The sequence below is a fragment of the Lissotriton vulgaris genome, chromosome 9 (assembly GCF_964263255.1).
Source record: "Lissotriton vulgaris chromosome 9, aLisVul1.2, whole genome shotgun sequence".
Taxonomy (NCBI): domain Eukaryota; kingdom Metazoa; phylum Chordata; class Amphibia; order Caudata; family Salamandridae; genus Lissotriton; species Lissotriton vulgaris.
The window spans coordinates 1,195,463,874-1,195,486,181 of NC_141697.1; the positions used below are offsets into that span (position 1 = coordinate 1,195,463,874).

At 42.6% G+C, this 22,308-nt stretch overlaps 1 protein-coding gene across 1 annotated transcript in view; it reads right to left on the bottom strand.

Annotated features, from left to right (window-relative positions):
- Positions 1 to 22,308, bottom strand: part of LOC147693026 (uncharacterized) — a 78,762-nt gene that overhangs the window by 8,577 nt on the left and 47,877 nt on the right. The gene's annotated exons all lie outside the window — the stretch shown is intronic.

Genomic DNA, 22,308 nt, shown 5'->3' on the forward strand with positions numbered 1-22,308 from the left:
ACATTGTTTAAAATGAACAATTAAAAGGGATGCATATAGCAAGGACACGTCCGCCGAAACGCGTCGTCCATTACGAAAGGAATAAACACATAAAAACAGACATATAAAGAGTCCGATCTGCCCGCTACACTATACTGCCTCTTCAGCAGCTGTTGATTGGCTCTAACAACTGTCAGAGAGATCTGTCTGATCCGCAACATCTTCCCTTTTATCCTTGACATGAAGAGATTTAAAAATTAAACGTTGTGGGAAATTGAAATTGATGTGTGTAGTTTCTTGAAGGGACATTAAAATAGTTTCCCCACAAATTGTAATGTAGTTTTGTTCAAAGCATCAGTGCTCATGTGTGAAAAACATCTTTAGAAATCCAATATTATACCAAAGCAGAGTACACTTTGTGGGGTCTGGAACTTTAATTTTATAATAAATATCTGGCCATGCTCACATAATGCCTGCATGCCTACATTCTAATGCCTTGTTTGTCCAAACGTCATTAGTAAGCCTTCCTGAACATCTACCAAATATTAGGTTCTGCAATTATAAGAATGTCTTTTTCTCTGGCTCTTTGCCTGAGTTCCTTTGCAGCATTTTCTTCCACACCCAAGCAGGCATGAAACATTTTTGCAATGACTGACAATGTTTGGTAGTTTGCAATATAGTTCTGAACTACTACCAATTGCACCCTTCATATGTCAATAACAATATATTTACACCCAACCCTCAATAAGGCACCATTGCCCCTAAAATCCGGTGTACTCTATACAATAGATCCACTCGCTGATCATTATTATTATTAATATTATTATTTATTATTTGGACACTTGGTATCGTGCAAATCGCTCCCGAAGCAGCATCTCAGCGCTGCGCTGCGCAAGAGGAATGGGGAAAATGTAAAATATTTTACCACGATGGACCACCTTTCTGTAGGGTCTGAGGGAGTGGGAGAGGGTTTTTTTTGGAGGTGGGGGAAGGGAACCATTTGTATTCTTCTTTACATTTATGGTAACCACACAAAGACAAACGAACCACTGCTTCACTAGCCCTATCTTTGGGCTTATCGCACTTTGTTTTGTAGGTATTTCCTCAGCAAAAGCGCAAAAACTAATTGGCCACTTTCCACTTCCAGTATTCCCTAATTCACACAAGTGTGTAAAAAATGGATCAGGATGGCCGCACACAACCCCCAAGCTGTCTGGCTTCATCATCGGCCATCCCACATTTGCCAAAGAATCCTCTAATGGCTAATGAGCCCTTTTATTAAGGGCTATATATTGGTCATCGGAAGGAAACTAAGGGGAAACACAGGAACTGAGTCCAATAACAATACCTGCCATCTACCAGCCAAACGTTTCGAATATTTATTTATTGGTGGAGGTGGGATATTAAAAGCAAACAAAAGTGGGACACTAACAGCTCTATTATGGTGCTAATGTTCACTACTAGTCGACATGTTTCAGCCCTTCAAGCGGCCCTTAAGGGGTCCTGGTCTTTCTAAAGGATAAGGTACATGTGAAGTGAAGAATAAGAGTACAGATCCACTTGCCGATCAGTGCATACTGTGATTGGATAATGCACAGGTGAAGGGAAGAATATGAGCATAGATCCACTTAGTGATCAGTGTAGGATCTTACTGGATAATGCACAGGTGAAGTGAAGAATATGAATATAGATCCACTTACTGATCAGTGTAGGATCTTACTGTATGATGCACAGATGATGTGATGAATATGAGTATAGATCCACTCCCTGATCAGTGCATGATCCAATTGGATAATGCACAGGTGGAATAATGAACATGAACACAGATCCACTCGCTGATGGACAGGGCAAGTGAAGAATATGAGTCTACATCCGCTTGCTGATCAGTGCACATTTTTACTGGATAATGCACAGCGGAAGTCAATAATATTAGTATAGATCAACTCACTGATCAGTGCAGGATCTTACTGTATAATGCACAAGTTAAGTGAAGAATATGAGCATAGACCCACTAGCTGATCAGTGCATACTATGATTGGATAATGCACAGGTAAAGAAGATGAGCATAGAGCCACTCACTGATCAGTGCATAGTGTGATTGGATAATGCACAGGTAAAGTTAAGAAGATGAGCATAGATCCACTCACTGGTCAGTGCGTATTGTTACTGGATAATGCACAGCTGAGGTCAATAATATGAGTTTAGATCAACTCACTGATCAGTGCAGGATCTTACTGCATAATGCACAGGGGAAGTGAAGAATATGAGTATAGATCCACTCACTGATCAGTGCATTATACTACTTGAAAATGCATAGCGGAAGTCAGGAATATGAGTATAGATCCACTCACTGATCAGTGCATTATACTACTTGAAAATGCATAGCGGAAGTCAGGAATATGAGTATAGATCCACTCACTGATCAGTGCAGGATCTTAGTGAATAATGCACAGATGAAGGGAATAATATGAGTATAGATCTGCTCTCTTATTAGTGCATACTGTGATTGCATAAGGTACATGTGAAGTCAAGAATATGAGTATAGATCCACTCGCTGATCAGTGCAGGCCCTTACTGGATAATGCACAGGGGAAGTGAAGAATATAAGTCTAGATCCAATTGCTGATCAGTGCATACTTTGATTGGAGAATGCACAAGTGAAATTAAGAATATGAGTGTAGAGCCACTTGCTGATCACTACTTAATGTGATTGGATAATGCACACGTGAAGTGAAGAATATGTGTATAGGAGGCACTCGCTGATCAGTGCAGGATCTTACTGGATAATGCACAGATGAAGTGAAGAATATGAGTGCCTTTGAACAGAACTAAATGTTGCATCATTATTTGTTGTTGCACTGATCTGCATGATTTTATCTCGATAAATCTACTATTCTAACTCCTCTTCCAGCAATGGGCGCTCTAGAGACAAGTACAAGTAATAGCATGTTGGGCTGAGGCAGCGGCAGCCACTGTAATATGAGTCAAGATAATGATGGTGCACCTCTGATACACATCTGTTTCCACATCACAGCCTATAATCAGTCCTCAGCACTTGGTTTCCCTTGAGCACAAAACCCCACTAGGCATAAACAACCGCTGGCACTGAATATGGACAGAGTACATTTTGCCATAAAAGACAAATGTACGGTATCCAGTTCTAGGATGGGATACTTCTCAAAATATTGAAAGTTTATGTATGCTCAGTAAGTGCTTACAATCTTTCATAAATTATACTTTATTGTTTTTTACATATGCCTGTGTTGATAATGCCAGCACTAAAATCTTTGAAGAACAAAAATAAACAACAAAAAAGGCCATGGCGTGATTTTTTCGCAGATGAGCAAATGGTACAGCAAGGACTTAAAAGTATTCAAAAACATGCAATACATTTTACTGACTGGCACAATGTCCAGACATTGTGATATGCAATGCCATAGAACTGTAATGTGGTTTAGTGGATGTACAGTCTTCCTCCTGTGCAACAAACACACTACTGTCATTCTCCTAGCAGAGGTACAGGTGAGAATGAGACATTATTATGACCTCCCATTTTCACATAATTTGTAAAGACTAATGGGCACATTGAGAAGGATTTAACGCCTCCGTAGCATCATTTTTTGATGCTACGGCAGCTTTTTTTCATTGCCATATTTACAAGTTGCTGCAAAACCCAGTTAGTGGCATTTTTTCAGCATTAATGTCAATTTTCCACAGTGCCACTTTGCTTAGCGGGACTTACCAAAAATGAGATGCAAGGTAGGCGTTTCCGTGAAAAATCTGCAGCAAAACACACAAAGCGATATTTACAAGAATTTCTTTGCACGTCGCTAAAATCTTACTGCTGGGAAATACCTGTTCTTAAAAATGTAGCCAATACACTTGTATGATAGAGGCCTCGTTTATGAGGTTTTGGCACAGGGCATCACTGCAAGGAATCTTGCTGCTATGCCATGCATCAAAAGAAAAGGGAAGGAATGCGCTGTATCTATAAGGGGTGGCGTTAGATTCTGACAGATTCCCTAGTTTACGATTTCTCATAAATCTGGCAATGTTTCAGATTCCAAGGGTGTTGCATGATTGTGAAGTATGGCACAGCATGCATCTGTGAAGGTTTGCATTTGAGAGCCCAGACATATTTTGGACCAAAGAAATCTGACCAACGAAAGCCACATACACAACATATGTCACATGCCAAAGCCATACACTGTTGCCAGGCATGCAACAGCAAAACAAATGGTACAAATACAGTCAAATACCACTTAGTGTTATTTTATTAACCGCATTAAAAGAAACTCGCACATTACATGAGTTGTCAAAGGAAATTCAACTCTTAACTGTTTGCGATAAAACAATTCAAACAAACTATACTGGACTGCCACCTCCGGTCTGCAGTGTTAATTGTTGATTGCTTGCCAATTTCTGCTTAGTTTTGCACGTGGCATCATGCCAGTGTTGTCTTGCAGTCCCTCACTGTCAGTTTGACTTCTGCGATGTGTTCACCTTGTTGACAATGGATTGCCATATAGCGTTTTTGGGTCCCAATGACACCTTGGAGGTGACGAAGGGCTGGTGTTGATGCTCTGTCACCTCCTCAATCAGGATCTCATTCTATCCTGAGTTTTCTCTTCCTCTTCCCCTGGGACTCTGGCTGGTCACCCTGGGTGGGGTGGGGGGGGGTAAGGGGGTTGGGGGTTGTTGCCCTGTGCTGAAATTGGTCCTGGCTGCTCTATTCTGCATTCTGGTAATTTTTAGTGGCGTGTTTTGTAAGCTCTTTTTGCTGCTAGATGCTGAAAAGTGACGTTGGGCTGACTAGAGTGAATTTTTTTTCCCTGCTATTGGTCCAGCAGGCACATTTTTACCACTAACTGGAATTTTTTTATTGCTATGCCACTAGAGTTAAGGGTAATATTTCGCTGCTGCTAGCTGATCCGAATGCCATGAAGTGATAAATACATCTCAAACATAGCATTAGGATTTAGCGATCAGCAGCAGTAAAAAAATTGCTGATCGTATGAAAACTGCTTAGCGGCAATTCTTATCAATATAACCTCAGTGTCTTTCTTATAAAGTTCATGGTATGAAGATAGGGCTCGGTAAGCACACGTTTCAATATCTGTTTTTAATCGCTGACACCGCCAAACTTTTGCAAAAGAAGAGTCGAGAAGAAAAGTCCTGTTTGTGAACTCTTAGCCTTACGCGGTGGTCGCAAACAAAAACAGCACTAAATGGGTCAGGTCTTCGGAAGCTGTTTAGGCCGCAGACCTACGGCACCTCTCCTCCTAAAAGAATGTTTTTAACATTGGAATCTAAGTGGTTCCCTTACAGCGGCATATGTCAATTTTTTGCATATGCCCCATTACCCTCAAATTTTCTATTATGCCCCAAGTCTGCTGCATACAGCCCATACCACAGAAACAGCCTCGTTCCAATAATAGAATTCTCCTGAGCTAAGTACAGCTCTCCGTTGGCCCTGGCAGCTATGGGCCACACTATATACTAACTCTTATAAAGTAAATGCATACTATCATAAATACAATTTATGCAACTAGTCAAATTCCTGAGTTTGAGTGATGCTTTCTGCCACAACCAATGGTGTTCTCATCCGCTGCCATATTTTAGATTGTTGAATACCACACTTTTGTTCAGGCTCTAGTTTTTATCAGAAACGTGGTTGCCACTGCAGAAGAACCGGCAACAATACCTAATGATCATTTTTCACACAATTGGCAATATTTTGGTAGAGCGATACATGAACAAAAGAGAAGGTGCAATGTCTAAAATTCTAGCAGATATTGCAAAAGATTTTTGGAATTTCTGCTTAGACAGAAGCATTCTTATTCAGGCACAATAACTCCCAGAAATGCATGACAACTTTTAGTTCTCAAGTAGCAGGTTCCCTGGCTTTTCAATTGGTGATTAGACTTTGAGGTGGGCAATAAATGCCTGAATGACTGATCATGGAAACAGTTTCAATAGTTCCAAGGCTGATTTGGCAACTGGAGAAGCAAGCATCCTTGTTTCTAATAACTTTGCTGGGCTCTCAGAGGTATGGTCTACAGCCTTGCCCCCGATGGTTCCTGGTCCGCTTCATGTTCTCCATGTTGACTAGTCCAAATTGAGAGCACAGAAAGCACATTCTTGCTGTGCTCTCTGTTTAGATTCAGTTAACACCAGCTTATATAGCATGCATGACTTCAAGGGTATCTTGTCAGTCAGAGATTCCTTTTCTTGTTGGTTTTCATGCTAAGCGGTGGACATCAGGTTCAGCTCCATTATGCAAGAGGAAGTTTCACAGACTCCGCTAGGATTGACAACCTGGGGCGTTATTACTGATTAGCAGCGTTATTACTGATTAGCAGCTGGGATTTGAGTGCATGTTTGTACTTGACGTATACATTCTGTTCTCGAAATCTAAATCAGACTTGAACCTGTGCTACTGACAGATTGCAGTAAAGGTGCTAGCTCAAAATCCAGCACGCCGTGTCATTCATCTATTCACGAATTGTCTTTAAGGTAGTAAAAGGTAAAAACATAACTTTTATTGTAGGAATCTATTTTGCAAATCAAAGTAATATGTGTCTTGCAGATGTTTGCTTGCTCTCTCTTCCATTTTACTTCTGTAACACCCAGATGACAAAGGTATCTTCACATCTCAGTCAAATTACATGCCCATGTGATGCTTATAAGGAAATTTGCGGACTAAATTTCCATGTGTGGTAGTATTTTTGGTATATGAAAATCTGTTCACACCAGTGTGTTTGGGAGAATCGCTTAGAGGGTCCACTGGCAAACATTAGTGAACGTCCTCAAAATGGACCCATTCTTGGGTATTCAAACCTTTATGAAGATAGAGTCTATCTTTGAAATGTTCAGAAATGTGTTCTCTTTAAGGGAAGCAGTAAATCAATTTTCAGGATTGGAAATGTGATTGGAACACCCACAAGACTGATGGAGTGCAGCGGAAGGGGTTGACGGGGTCTCTCTATAGGCAGATGTGTTTTCTCCATAGAGAAAATCACATTAGATAAGATAAATATGCTTAGTCATTTATTTTCATTATGCTAAAATGTGCACCTGCGCTTGTGCTTAAATAGATATGCAGGTGAGCACTCCTGGAAATCTGCTACAGTCACGGCTCATTCTTTAAGAATTTCCCCCCAAAAATCTGTAATTCACTGACAACATAGGAATAAGCCTATCTGAGAAAATGTCCTACTTTCTCCAGGCCCTTTTAATAAACTGTTCACATAATGTTTAGGTTAAGCTCCAAAATATATCAAATCCTCTGCGGTAGGCAAATGCGGCCAAAAATATAGTTGAGTTCGTTTGGAGAAACAAAAGGTTTTCAGGCCAAGAGAGATTGTATTTCACAATTTGCTCTACCTGAGGGGTTTGTGTTATGCTCCAGAAATTTTTTTTCTTCTCCTAAATCTTGTCTCACTCACTGCTCACTCCAAATCAAATCACAACAAACTTTATTTGTATTGGTTAATTAAAACCATTACAACATATTAAAAACATATGCAACAATAATGCAATTCATTTGGATCATCTGGTTGCGAATAAAACAAATGAGGATATGTTCGTAAAGTTAAGGGCACTTTACAAACTATATCTCGTGTTGTTATATCATTATAAAGTGCAAGTGCGTTTATCTTAGGATGCTTTTCGGCTTTTTCGGGAATGCAAGTATTGTCACAAGCGGCTGTGCTGTGTGAATGCATTTTAAAATGCATTTCTGAGTAAATAAAAACTGATTCATCTTGTATCTATGGGTTCGTGAACTGGGTCCATCAGGGCTCATGTTCTGTATTTCTTACTTCTTCTAATGGGCCCGATTCACAGAACGAACTTAAGACAAAATCCTAAACTTACTACTTTTGGTATTCACAGAAGTTAGGATTTTGTCTTAAGTTTGTCTTAAGACAGAATTAAGACAGACTTAAGACAAACTCCTAACTTAAGTATGTCTTAAGTCTGTCTTAAGACAGACTCAAGACAAAATCCTAACTTCTGTGAATACCAAAAGTAGTAAGTTTAGGATTTTGTCTTAAGTTCGTTCTGTTAATCGGGCCCTAAGATTTTGAAATGGTACTGTTCCCGCGACAGACCTTTGTGTCCGCTTCCTGAAAAATTTTGTTTACTTTTGTTAATTAATTTTACACCATGGCAAGTCAGGATGTTGGATGTACCCTCCATCCAGGGGGTCAATGCCTGTCTCGCTCACTGCTCACTCCAAAGTTCATTCACAGTGGGAGATTTTAGACACATTGAGAATGATTTATCCTCTCAGGACCATTTCTAGTCTAAGAACTTCTTTGTCTAGTGATTGACATCCTGTAAATCAGTGTATTCGCCTCAGTGGTTAATTAGTTAAAAAACGAAGTATGGGTGAATTTTGCGAATCTGCGGTCCACAAATTCGAATTAGCGGATTTTCCCACGAACTCGCATTTTGTTTTGCGATTTGCACTCTACTCAACTGGAGTACTTTCTACTGGCTAATCAGTAAGTGCTACCTCGTTGGGTAAATGTATAGTGCTTTTCCTACACTGAAGCTGCGTGAAGGGCCAGAAGATTTGTCTCCACTGACCATGTGTGCCTGTAACTTCGCCATCGCGCCAAAAGGCGCTGAGGTCCCTTGAGTGAGCTGTCCATCATAGTTGGGAAAGGGCGGGAAGATGTTTGATACCCCTAGTGTGTGGTGCGGGGCCAAACGAGCGGGGCTTCTATGCGTGTCAACATGCCTCTTGTGTATAAAGGGTCAGAGAGCGAGCAGGGCAGCAGGTGAGGAGAAAGCAGCCTCCTGGTCATGGGAACTACACGGGTGTCGCGCTCGAGAAACTCAGGGATTCAAAGACCTCCCTCGAGTATTACAGCTCATTTTCGACGGCAGATATGGGGTTAAAGCACACTTGCCCAGCCTCGACCATGCTCACTAATGTTTTGGGATAATTAAAACGTTACTGAATTTGAGCTTCAACTCGGGCACCTACTTTATTTATATCTGTAAGTGCTTCCTGTTGAGGTTTAATTTTTGGCCCACAGGAAGCACTTACAGAGTTAAGGCAGGTGCCCGAGTTGAAGCTAACTTTGTAACCATTTTAGAATGGAGCCGGTAAGCTGCCAGAGTTGAAGTTGCAACTTGCATGTAAGCAACTTCAACTCTGCCAGCTTGCCGGCGCCATTCTAAAATGGTTGCAAAGTTAGCTTCAACTCGAGCACCTGTCTTAACTGTAAGTGCTTCCTGTGGGCCAAAAAAAAATCCCCCCGCGAGCGGATTTGCGGATTTTTCGGCAATTTCGCGAGATTCGCAGATCGCTAAATTGCCGAAAATCCACAAATTCCGCGAGCGGAACGGATTTTTAGCCCACAGTTAAAAAAAAACAATAAGTGATGTGGCTCTCATCAGGAGGCAGCTTGCACTAGCCCATTTCTCCTGTTTGCGCCGCCTAAACAGAACCAACTACTAACCATGAAGTTGATGAGAGGATGTGACATAATGGCAAGAGCTGCAAACTTCGAAAGTAGCGGAACCAGGTTTGAGTCTTGGCGTTGGCTCAATATCCTGTGATTCTGGGCAAATCCCTTAATCTCCCTGTGCCTACCAGGAATGAATGTGCTCTTAACTGCAGCTCATTAAAAGCACTTGTGTTGATGATTAAGTGCCGGTGCTGAGCACCGATAACCACCGGCTCGAAGTAAGCACTGATCTTCCTGTCAACAACACACAGTGTCTTTCATCTCTTCAAAGTCTGACTAATGCGCGAGCTGTTTATCAATAACATTGCTCACTTGAGCTTATATCTCTGACCACGCCTTCACCCAGTTTAATAGTGCTTTAGGTTGGCTTTGAATTTCCTGTACTTTGCAAGAGTGTATGCCAGGCGGTGACATGATTTATTGATTTTACCTCACAGACTGAAAAATAATTGTATTCAAGTGAAATGTCATGTTTGTAATTCATCGAGATAAATTGAAATGGCAATCATTACTATAGCACTTACCACAAAAAAAACCTTCTTATTAAAAAAAAAACACACATATTTCAACATAATCAGCCATCAGAAGGTATATGAGGGCTTTAAATCGATTATTTATACTCTGTACAAATTTAATTCTAGAGAGATTAGAATGCACAAAACATTGTAAGTATCTGTAAAAGTAAAGACAAGAGGTGGCGCAGTCTAGCATTTGACTTTCTAAGGGTGCAACAAGAAAATCTGGACTGAATACCCTGCTCTCCCAAAATGACTAAATTGCTTTCTCCTGCAACTCAAGTGACTCATTTCACACAAAGTGAGCATTGAAAAAAACTCAGCATACATGGCTTAATGGAATATTATTTTGCCCCTTATACTATCATTATATTGATCGCTTTTGTAGCGCAGGATGAAGTGGCGGCTGGTACCTTGAATAACTGGTAGGTATCCACTGACCAACAATGCCTTTAAGGTCAGCCCCAGAGTTGTAAGTCATGGCTCTTTCTAAACAGTGTTTATAACGAACCATGGCTGAGAGCTCTACCGATGAGGCTGAAGGTAGTGCGAGTTTCCTACAGTGCTTATCAATGGATCATAAGATAAATATATAATAAAAATGTATTTACCCACTCTATGCACTGGCTCGCTTGTGCTTTCAGTCAATTGGCATGGTCTGCAGCAATTCTCCACACCAATCCAGACACTGCTCTCATGCTGCTTATCATGTTAAGCGGCATGACAGCAGCGCCAGGATTGGCTGGAGCAGACTGCTTCGATGGTCCCTCAGTCACCGGGGCCCTGTGCTTTCTCTCCACCCAGCTGTCTAGGACTGCTGGGTGTAGAGATTTAAAGTGCGCATCTCAGGCTGGCTGTCGTTAGACATCCAGCCGAAGTGACATACATTCTAAACAGGGGTTAGCACCACTCCCCTACTGCCAGTCAAGTGCAGTGGCCCCGCCCCCAAATACAGCTCGGGCTGGGGAAAGGGAAAAATAAAATGGTAATAAATTAATTCCATTTTACGGTGCAGTCAAAAACATCGCTTCATAATTTTCTGGGGTGTTATTTCAACACCCTATATTCATTTCTTTCCATGGGTGTGTGTTGCTGTACCACTGATAGTGTGTGGTGCTTGCCTTATTCCAAAACTGTGCTGTTGTACCATGGCCCTGTTTTGACACCTTTAAGGATGTAGGGCCTTATTTATGAAAAGGGTTGCATTGCTGCATGAAAACAGCAATGAAACACTTTTCAGTGCGCCCTTCTTGCGACACCATGGATGCGTTGCATTTACTGTACGGCGCTCCATGTCACAAGGATTTACAGATAAGTCAATGTTCCTGACGTATCTATAGGCACAAAATTGGCGTATTCCTGGAGTGTGTCTGAAAACAGCCACAACTCCAGAAATGTGTCCTTTCACATGGGGCAAGCCCCACGTGAAAGCTCCTGCATGACTTCTTCCGCCTGCTTCAAGCAGGCGGAAGGATCTGATGCAGTGACACCCTAGAATTGTCGCAGTGAAATCTCATTGACTTCACTTCGTCACTTCTACATGGCTTTACTGTGTCGGAACGCCCACCCTGCATACATTATACTTGACTCAGGTATAAGGTAGCGCTGGGATTTACAAAGTGAGTCATCTGCCTTGATGCGTCGATTTGTAAATATGGCAAAAAGTGACGCAATGGTGGTGTGAAGGGCTCATAAATAAGGCCTGTAGTATCTTTAGAAGTTTATTTTGTGAATTTCAAATGTCTTACTCTTTTGTGGGTGTATTCTTTGTAGTAGCATGCCCCTCAACCTTAAATTTCGCTAAACCTTTAGAGTATACCTTTCCAAGATAAAAGTTGGTTTGTGTTCCACTAACTATCATTGTGATATTGATATCTCTCCGGATTGTTTAAGGAGAATGCGATTTCAAGGGTGCAGGGGTGTCCAAAGGACACCCTATTGTACCCCTGGAATTGATATGTGCACCCAAGTTACGCACACACATGCCCCAGGGGCATGTGTGTGCGTAACATGGGACTTTGAAAAATGCACTTTGATGCTTTTTTCTAAAAAATCTCAATTTACCATCACCTTACATGTGATGGTAAATTGCGATTCTTAATTGCAAAATCGCAAATCTTTTTACTTTCTTGCATTGCATTTAAGGAATCGCAAATTGCGATTCCTTAAATGCAATCGCAATTTAAGCAATCACAAATTTTGCGATTTCTTAAATTGCGAGGGGCTACTTGTTTCATGTATTCCAAAAGCAATTTTTGCGATCACTAACGGACGATTTTTGCAATTCGCACTGTTTGCGATCGCAAAATGCTTTGATGCATGTGCCTGTTAGTTCCTTATCTATCAGAGCGGTCCTTTTTCATATTGTATCGCAGGAATGGTGTCTTTCAACTTCATGCAATTTTTTGTGAAAATCTTATGTTGGGATGTAGAGTTAAAAGTCAGATCCCTTAGAATTTGTTTCTGGTGTAGACAGAGACCAACCTTTTCTCCTCTTGGCCCCTGACTCCAGTAGAAGTCTATTTGGTGTAGCCAATGTGATTTGTCATTGGTATTGATTTCGTTGTTTTACTCCACCTACATGTTAAAGGTATGTAATTAACTCGCCATCAAGTAAGGTCCCGGGACACATGGGGGGCCATTCTTCATGGCTCTTTTTCTGTTGCTTTTGTTTATAATATTTACAGCACATACCATGGCTCTCTATCTCCAGTTCTATTACAGAAGTAGAAATGAGACAAGGTGCCCTCAAGGTGATAAATTAACCTGATAGAGCGCGCAGTTCACCCGGGTCACCGAGGTTACCAATTTCTTACACGCACTGGGCCCTGGCGTGCATCATTACAACAATGACTTGCGTGAACCGGGTGAAATCCTACACGCTTCTATGAGCAATTAGGGTTTGACTTCACGCCTCTGCTGACCATGTACCTGACTTATCACAGGCACATTATTCTTGACAGACCAGGAGCTAGCAGGGAATAGGTGACAGGGGACCTAGAAAAATACACCTTATAAATCAGAACATACTTATCCACTATTATCAGTTAAATGACCACAGACACCTGATGAGTTTAAAAGTTTATAAAAGATTTCAAAGAAAATATGCCAAGGCAATAAGCGATATGCAAAGTAACACGTCAATCATTAAGATCAAAACCACAATATAGCTGTGAATTAGAGCTAGTACCATTTGAGTATATGGGAACACTAAAGGTAAGAATATTAAGAACAGAACTAGTCACTGCAACTTTATACTAGAACATGGGATATGAATGGGACCTAAAACATGTACTTAACCTAGACCATTTAGGCTATTCTTGCTATGTTCACTGCAATCATACTAAAGGAACGGGAAAATAGGAACATACTAATAAACTCGACAGTTCAACAATGTTCTAAAGGGAGGGAGAGATGTGGAACAAGTCTAATAAGCAAATGCATATATGATTGGTATTTCAGAAACAATATCACAGGCAAGAGTATTTCATTAAAGAAGGGAGAGAAAGGGAATGAGACTGAGAGAGGGAGAAAATTATGAGAAGACGCAAACCCCCAGCTTATAATTACCTAGATAGGAGTGAGGACTAACCCTGGCCACGGGTCAGTTTGGAAAGACGGGGACAAGGACCCTCAAGGATTTGGAATACCGGAATGCGAGCAGGTACAGCTCAAGGACAGTTCAGGATAGGATACCCCTCAGGTTTGGGTCAAGACTGGGCCTCCCAGGGTACGACCAACACCTACAGCTTCGGATGCAACGCCTGCGTTACCCCTTTCCTGCAAGTAATCCGCCAGCAACCCCGATTGGGTTTTCGAATTTCCCAGCAAAGTGCTTCGCCAGCACTTAGAATTATTTCCACCCCTTAGGAGTTTGTGGAAAGTATGGACAGAGTGCTCCGCAGCACTCTCAGTTCGAGCACCTATAGAGTTCGTAGGGTCAGTGACAGGTCTGCTACTCGGACAAGTCGGACAATTTCTCTATGGAATACCCGGTCAGTTATACTGTTTTGGGGTCCCTCAGACCACCCACTAATGTTGCAAGTGACAGTTTCCCACATTATGATTGGTCGGGAGAGGCGATGCGGTCATTATCACCTCCTAGAATTCAACGTTCCCATCATAAATATGAAATTTAGCATACCCGCCCCTTTGGTTCACGTTCCCAGCCATAGAATACAATAGACGATACGAGAATACAAAGTATAGCAACATTGTCTTTGGGTTCAAGGTGAAAGACTGCATCTTGTGATGGGTTTCTCAGGCGCATCAGGCTTCTGGAGCCAGCTGGCTTGTTTCAGCTTCTGCGCAGTAGAGTTTCTCCCAGATCACATGTCGGTGCCCAGCAGAGCCTCAAGTATGGCTCCACTCCCGATATTCCCAGCCCCAGAGACGCGGTACATGAAAAGTAAGCGAGAACAAATTAGAATCATATATAAAACTGATCACACTGTATACCGTGATAGATTTTAATACATCCCTTACTTTATAATATCTATAGCATTACAGTTTAGTACGAAAAGACAGATAGGCTGAAGCAGCTATAGCAAGCATAGTGCGTGGTGAAATACAAGCGGCCATGTTTGCAACAGTGCGCATGAGCAACTTATTCCCTCCAGAATGCGAGTGCGTCACATCACATGGGTATGACCGACGCATGCGCAGACTGAATTTCAGCGAAGCGGCCATTTCTCTAGTGCAAGCTTTGTTAATACGAAAAAACATATAAGCAAGCATCCTGGGGACACCCGCGTATTGGGGAAAATGCTGAACAAATGACGAACAACTGGATTAATATGATTATACATTAGACGAGGTTCTTGAATGAGAGCAAGTCGCTTTTACGTGCGAATCCTTGCTCCATCAATCCCCTCTTTGATGATATTTACTATCATCACTATATGACGGAACACAGATGCCAACTTTTTCATTCATCCACATCACTCATCTGTATTTCAACCAACTTATTGTTGATTTTTCTTTCAGCTTCTCTATGAGAGTGGTGATTTTTCACCTTTTTGTAGACCTCATTCCTTAATTCTTCTAATTCTAATTCATCAATATTTCTCTTCACCCCCCTCTTATTTACTTGATACTTCTTTTTGCACTTCTGACATTTGCAGCAGATGAAGATGATCAATACAACCACACCTATTACAACTATTGGCATCAGTATTTTCCATAAAATATTTCTACCTAGGTTAGAAAACCAACTACCTATAGAGGAGAGACCTCCAGTCAGTCTCGTCCAGGCACTGTCAACCTCCAATGGTTTGAGTTCCTTTTCCAAATTAGTTATGTTCTTCACATATTGCTTTAATTCGATACTTTTATCAGGAATGTAGGTGCAACAATGTTGCGCCTTCAGCATTCTACAGACTCCGCCCTCTTTTGCCAATAAGGTGTCAAGAGCAGGGCGATTCTGCAAAACCAGTGATCTGATCGCAACCATTTCGGTATTGACCAGCAAGAATCCAGCAGCAGTGTCCGTTGATAACCGGTCCACTACTGTAGACAATTTTCAGATTCTATGAGTGTTCAGAACTACCCCCATTCCAGGTATCAGTGCACTAAAAATGTCACCTATAATTTCACCTACACTTTCACGTTTACTACGCACTAAGCCATTAGTATCATCATCGCTTCCAGCTGCATTATTCACATGGTATATTTTCGGGAAAACAATGCCAAAGTAGCAGCTTCCATACCAGTGATCCGGTAATTTGAAATAAGCCTTGTTCCCACATATATAAAATATTCCGGGAAACACAGGTTCTGACCCATTTTTGAAACCCCAACCTCCAATTACCTTGTAATTATGTTCACACTCGCTGGAACCGATGAATACATTGTTATAGTACTCTGTCTTTTCCCTATGGATACAAAGTTTCCCCTTTCGTTCAAAATCCAGCAACAAGGCAGGATTAGCTTCGCCTTGTGAGGTGTTATCCATGTGCTCAGCCCACCTAGGGACTCTATCCTTTTCGTCATTTGCTTTCTTCTGAAACTTTTCTCTCCTTCTGTCTGCCATTTTTATGAACATCTTTTCCTGCTCTTGCAGAGAACAGGTCAGATTAGCTTGTCTTGCTTCGTCTAAATCTATGTTACCTATAGTCAGGAAATATTCTCCCATATAACGGGTCACCTCGCTCCTAATATGTACAAGGTTCAGGTGTCCTCTAATAGGAAGTTCAGAAAAGATTACGTCAACATTTGAATAATAATACTGTAAAGTGCTCCTATAAAACAAGCTAGCTAATACACTACAGGAAATTCCATAGGTTAAGGGTAGATGGTGATACGTCACGCCTTCAGCTACTGAGGTGGGTAGCTTCATGCAGACATAGCAGTCTTCTATTTCCATAGCCTCTACGTAATGCACTAACAAGTTGGCAAAAACATTTAAATGCGTCCGGTTTCTCATTTTGTGAAAGTGTAGTCCACCCTCATCTGATGCTTCTAAATTAGGTCGTGTATGTCTCAAACTCACTGGTTTGTCACGTCGTTCTAAGCTTCGTGGTGTCTCTGCAGTCTGTACAGCCCCTACGTCTACTGCTTCTGGTTCAGTAGGGGACAAGTTAGGATTTTTACTTATCATAAAAGGTAAGAAAATTGTTAGTCCTATCCACATCACTATTAGCATAGCTATACTACATAAGCATATTTTACAACAGGTTTTGCAACACCCAAATCTGGACCTTCCAGTGACAGTTGAATCAGACATTTTTAGCTTACAGGTGGCTTTTGCTACCCCTCTTCGTTTCTTTGTACCACGGTCTCACTTCGGGGTTTCCTCAAGGAGGGTCTTCGTCAGAACTCCGATCAGTGATGGACTCTTCGTCGCTTTTGCCACTGTGGTGGGGCTCATCAATTTCTTCCAACACCAAGTAAGTCCATTCAGGGCTCCGATACAACCGATTCTGCTTCTTTACTCTGTCGCTCTTTCTCAGAGACTTTCCTCGGGCTGCTTTTCTTTCACTTTCAGCCCTTTTTCGGTCTTTCAGTTTTTCTTCGACTGTCTTTATTCGGAGCCTCAGCCTTTTGACGTACCGTGGTGCACCTCCGTCTCTGTGCCTCCCAGTGGTCGAGGAAACTTGGCCTTCCTCGTGCACTCTTTTTGCTTCACTTCGTTGTGGCACCTCTGTATTGTCTGATTTTATTTCCCTTCCTGTCTGACTAGTTCCAGGTCTTTCATCTATTTCTTCTGCCTGGTCCCTAAGCTGGTCCTGTTCAGGTTCGAACTGTATGTGCTTTATATTTTCGGGCGACTTTATTTCTGTTGCCTGAACGCGTTCATCTATTTCTATCTGTTCCTGTTCATGCACTTCGATCTCTTGGTTTTCTTCCGCATGAACGTCAGCTTTAATCACTATCTGTCCCTTTCCAGACTCCGGAGTTTCAGGAGGAGTCTCGATGCCTTGATCTGTCCCTACTTGGCCTATTTCCTGATCAGGTGAGATGTTAGTTTCGTTGACCTGATCGTCTTCTTCTAGATCTGTCTCACCTGGACTATCCCACTCACTGTCTAAGTAGGAATATTTTCTGGTTCGTATTGGATCATGAACCTGGTCGTCGGCGGGGAACCAATCAACGTCTCGACTTGTGCTCGGCAGTTCGATGTCAGCTAGCTCCGGGCTGTCCTCCTCGGGGGCCTCTTCAGCTGCGCTGCCTTCAGCTCCAGTCGCGTTTTCTCCAGTTACCCGCTTCGTGTGACTGGCGTGGATCCACTTCGGTACACCAGCACACTTTACAGCAGTTGTAGTGACGAGGATCACTTGTCTTGGCTTTCCCCACTTTGGTCCCAGGCAACTCTTCCGGGTGTGTTTCTTTAGCACCACCCAATCTCCTGGTTGCAGTTTATGTGCTGGAGTCTTTGGTCATTCGTCAGCGGTCTCTCCAATCTGGTGAGAGAGAGAACGCACTTGGTCACCCAGCTGCTTGCAGTATTCTAGCACCATATCATCAGAAATGCTTAGCAGTTTGTATCCAGGTACCCATGCTTGCCGCATCACTCTCCCCATTAACACTTCATGGGGGCTCAGGCCAGTTTTCCGATTCGGGATACTTCTCAAACTCATCAGCACAAGGGGTAAAGCCTCTATCCAGTTCATTTTTGTGGAATCACACATCTTTGCCAGCCTGGACTTCAGGGTGCCATTTATTTGTTCCACTACCCCAGAAGCCTCTGGACGGTAGGCACAATGCAGTCTTTGCTTCATTTTAAATGCTGCACAGAGTTCCTCTAGGACATCGTTGGCAAAATGCCCACCTTGGTCTGTTTCAATTGTCTCAGGAATTCCGTACCTAGGTATCAACTCCCTGAGCAACAGTTTGGCTGTAGTTAGGGCATAATTTTTCTTTGCTGGATAGGCCTCCACCCACCGGGAGAACAGGCAGACTATGACTAGGATATATCGGTACCCCTTGCACATGGGCATGGTTATGAAGTCTGCCTGCATTCTGACAAAGGGACCTACTGCCTTTCCAATGGTACTCTGTTCTACTACAGTCCTCTTTCCTGCATTGAATTGCTGACACACTAGGCACCTCTGGCAAAGCCTTTCCGCCTGGTTCCTGAATTTTGAGTTATAGAACACTTTGTCAAACACCCGACACATTGCGTCCCTTCCCATATGTGTTGGTTCATGTATCATCCTGATCATGGGATCTATCAAGCTGTCAGGCAGCACAGGCACCCCAGTCGAGTTTACCACCACACCATCATCCCTTAATTTGCATCCATCTACTGACCACCTGCCTTTTTCTTGCCTGTCTGTTGCCTGTTGCAAGTCTTTTAATTCATCCCACGTTGACATATTCTCAAACAACATAAGTTGGCAGCTGGTTCCACCCCACAACCCAATTTGGAGGGACATTTGGTATCGGGCACAAAATTGGGCAATTTGGTCAGCGTACCTATTACCGGCTGTCACATCATCATTTCCGGATCTGTGAGCCGCACACTTGACCACAGCCAATTCTTTGGGCAATTGAATAGCCTCCAGTAAGTCTTGTACCACCTTTCCATTCCTGATAGGGGTACCCGAGGAAGTCATGACTTCTCTTTGCAACCACAATTGGCCGAAGTCATGAACAACCCCGTAACAATACTGGCTGTCGGTGTAAACAGTTATTCTTTTGTTCTTACCCCTTTTACATGCTCTGGTTAGCGCAATGAGTTCTGCCACTTGTGCAGACTTCACTTCGCATATGTAAGATGCTTCTATGGTGTGTGTCAATGTGACCACAGCATATGCAGCACACAATCCTCCACTTTCATGTCGTAAACACGAGCCATCCACAAAAACGGTAAGATCTCCATCAAGTAAAGCTATTTCGCGGATGTCAGGACGGGGTTTAGTACTGAATTCTGTTAAGTCGATGCAATTATGTTCCCCCTCCTCTTCAATTTCTACATCCAGAGGAACAGGTAACAGTGTTGCAGGGTTTAGGACGTTGCACCGAGAAATGGTTACATTTTCAGCACCAATCAAAATTCTCTCATACTTAGTCAGCCGACTAGGTGTGAGGTACTGGGTCTTAGTTCTTGTCAGTAGAATTACAACAGAATGTGGAACATATACAGTGACATGATGTCCCATGACAATATTCTCACTCTGTTCTAGACTGACGCAAGTAGCAGCCACTGCTTTCAGGCATCCAGGTAATCCAGCAGCCACCGGATCCAGGGTGGCCGAAAAATAGGCCACCGGACGTCTGACCAGTCCATGCTCCTGAGTCAGAACGGAGAGAGCACAATTCTCTCTAGTGTCACAGAATAGTTCAAAGGATTTAGAATAATCAGGCATACCCAATGCAGGAGCTGTACATAGACAGTTTCGCAGTGTTACCCAAGCGTTCATGCTTTCCCTGTCCCAACTTACGGGGTCTTCTACTCCTTTCTTGGTCAATTTTATCAAAGGTTTGGCTAGGGCTGCAAATCCTACAATCCATTGTCTGCAGTAACCCACAACTCCTAGGAACATTCTCACCTCTTTCTGAGTTCTGGGTAGTTCCATTGCTTTAATTATTTTGATCCTCTCGGTAGTGACTTTCCTGATTCCTTTTTCTATCTGGTGCCCCAGATACTTCACTGAGTTCTTACAGAACTGTAATTTGTCAGGCGACACTTTATGTCCTCCCTTTCCTAGGTGATTCAGCAAGGCAATTGTGTCGGTGACACAGTCAGTCTGGGTTTTAGATGCCACTAATAGGTCATCTATGTACTGCACCAAAACAGACTCTCTTGGCAGCACTAGAGTTTCAAGGCATTTCTTTAGTATCTGGTTGAAAATCGATGGACTTTCGGTGTACCCTTGAGGGACACGATTCCAGACATAGATATGGCTGTCAAATTCAAAACTAAAAAGGAACTTGCTTTCTGGATGCAATGGGATGGAAAAGAATGCATGGCACAGGTCGATGACAGTGAACCATTCTGCATTCCAAGGAATCTGATATAGTATCACTGCAGGGTTGGGCACAACAGGACAGCAAGGCACAACAATTTGGTTTACCTTGCGCAAATCTTGCACTACCCGGTACTTTCCACTAGGCTTTTTAATCCCAATGATAGGTGAATTACAGGGACTGCTCATCACTTCCTCTATTATTTCTGCTTCGAGCAACCTGGTAATCTCAATTGCGACTCCTGCTTTCACTTCTGCACTCATTTTGTACTGTCTGGTTCTGGGGTATACAGCATTTGTTTTTATGGCTATTTTAATTGGGTCCACATTTGCCATTAAGCCTACATCCTTTCCTGTGAAATGCCACACCTCTGGTACTACTCTTAACTGGAGCTCTTCAGGTAAATCCTCAACCGACAAGGGTTTAATATCAGAGTCAGGTCTGACCAACATCAGTTTGTACAGACCATCTTCATCGGGGGTCTGAATTTCGACGCCCTTTGGTGTGAAATAGATGGTACAGTTCATCTTACACAACAAATCACGTCCTAACAGGTTCACAGGACTGGAATCACAGACCACAAATCTGTGCATTTCTTTGAAATTTCCTATAGAAATTTCCATTGGTTCAGTTACTGGAGTACTTATTATTTGATTGGAGACACCCACTACTTGGATCGCTTCTCCCGAGAGGGGTAGGTTAGGAACATCCACTGTTCTTACAGTGGATCTGGTAGCACCAGTGTCCAACAGAAAGGTGACGTCTTTCCCTTCAACCTTTCCTTCAATGTATGGTCCAGTCTGGTCTACCGGTAAGGAGGCGCCAAGCACGCACTCCTTGTCCTCCCCCCTCAGGCCCCGTCAATCTTGATCTTCGCAGAGGAAGGAATCATTTAACAAATACTGTGGATTTGCTGCATTTCTCTCATTCTCGACTTCCCATACTTCCGCCCTTTCATTCTGCTGACCCTGATTCTTAAAACTTTGTCTAGGAGCGCGAGGTACTGGAGGTAATTTTACCTGTTGCTGGTTCTTTCTGGTCCCCTCTTTCTGCACCTGTGGATTTAAACCATTTACAGGGGCATTACCGGCCTGCAGGTGTGGACACTCGTCTCTCCAATGCCCTATCTGGCCGCACCCGTGGCAAGGAAACTTCTTCATAGCCTCTTCCCGACTCATTTTTGCTTGGGGCTTCCCTCCTCCCCCAGTATTGCTATTCTGTGCATTATTATTAGAATTCAATTTACTTAACTGTTTTTCTTGCTGTTCAGCCAATTTCACTTGTGCCCACATGACCTTTTCTTTGAGAGCCTTCTTTTTATTTTCAATTTCATCTTCGCAATACTTTGCGTATTTTAAGACATCGTCTATAGGTTTTCCCTGCCAACTGATTTTATTGTCTCGAATCCATTGGGTTATTTCAGGCCTTAATCCTAGTACAAATCTGTAACTGAAATGGGTCATGTCTTTCATGTCCACATTATCGATTCCACTGTAAGTCTTAAACACCTGCAACAACCTTTCATAAAAGGAGTGGACAGATTCATCACGCTCTTGGGTAGTTCTATCTATCCGGGTCCAATCTGTTTCTTTTGCGGGCACCTTTTTCTTGAGGTACTGTATGACTTGATCATACTTTCTCATTACTTCAGGTGAAGGAGCTCCTGTTTTCTCGTCTCTAGCATATTCCTCATTTGGCCAATCAATTTCAATTTTACATTCAGTCCACAGATCTACAGGTACTACGATGTCGAAAAACCCATCCAGGTCTTTCAGGAGACATTTCTGAACCTTTATGAAGCGTTCAACCTGTCGGTACCAATCAACTGGTTTCTCTCGGAGTTTAGGGAAGTCATTGGTAAAGGACACAATATCCTGTCGGGACCAGGGGACATGGACATATTTCCCCCCCGGGACCTC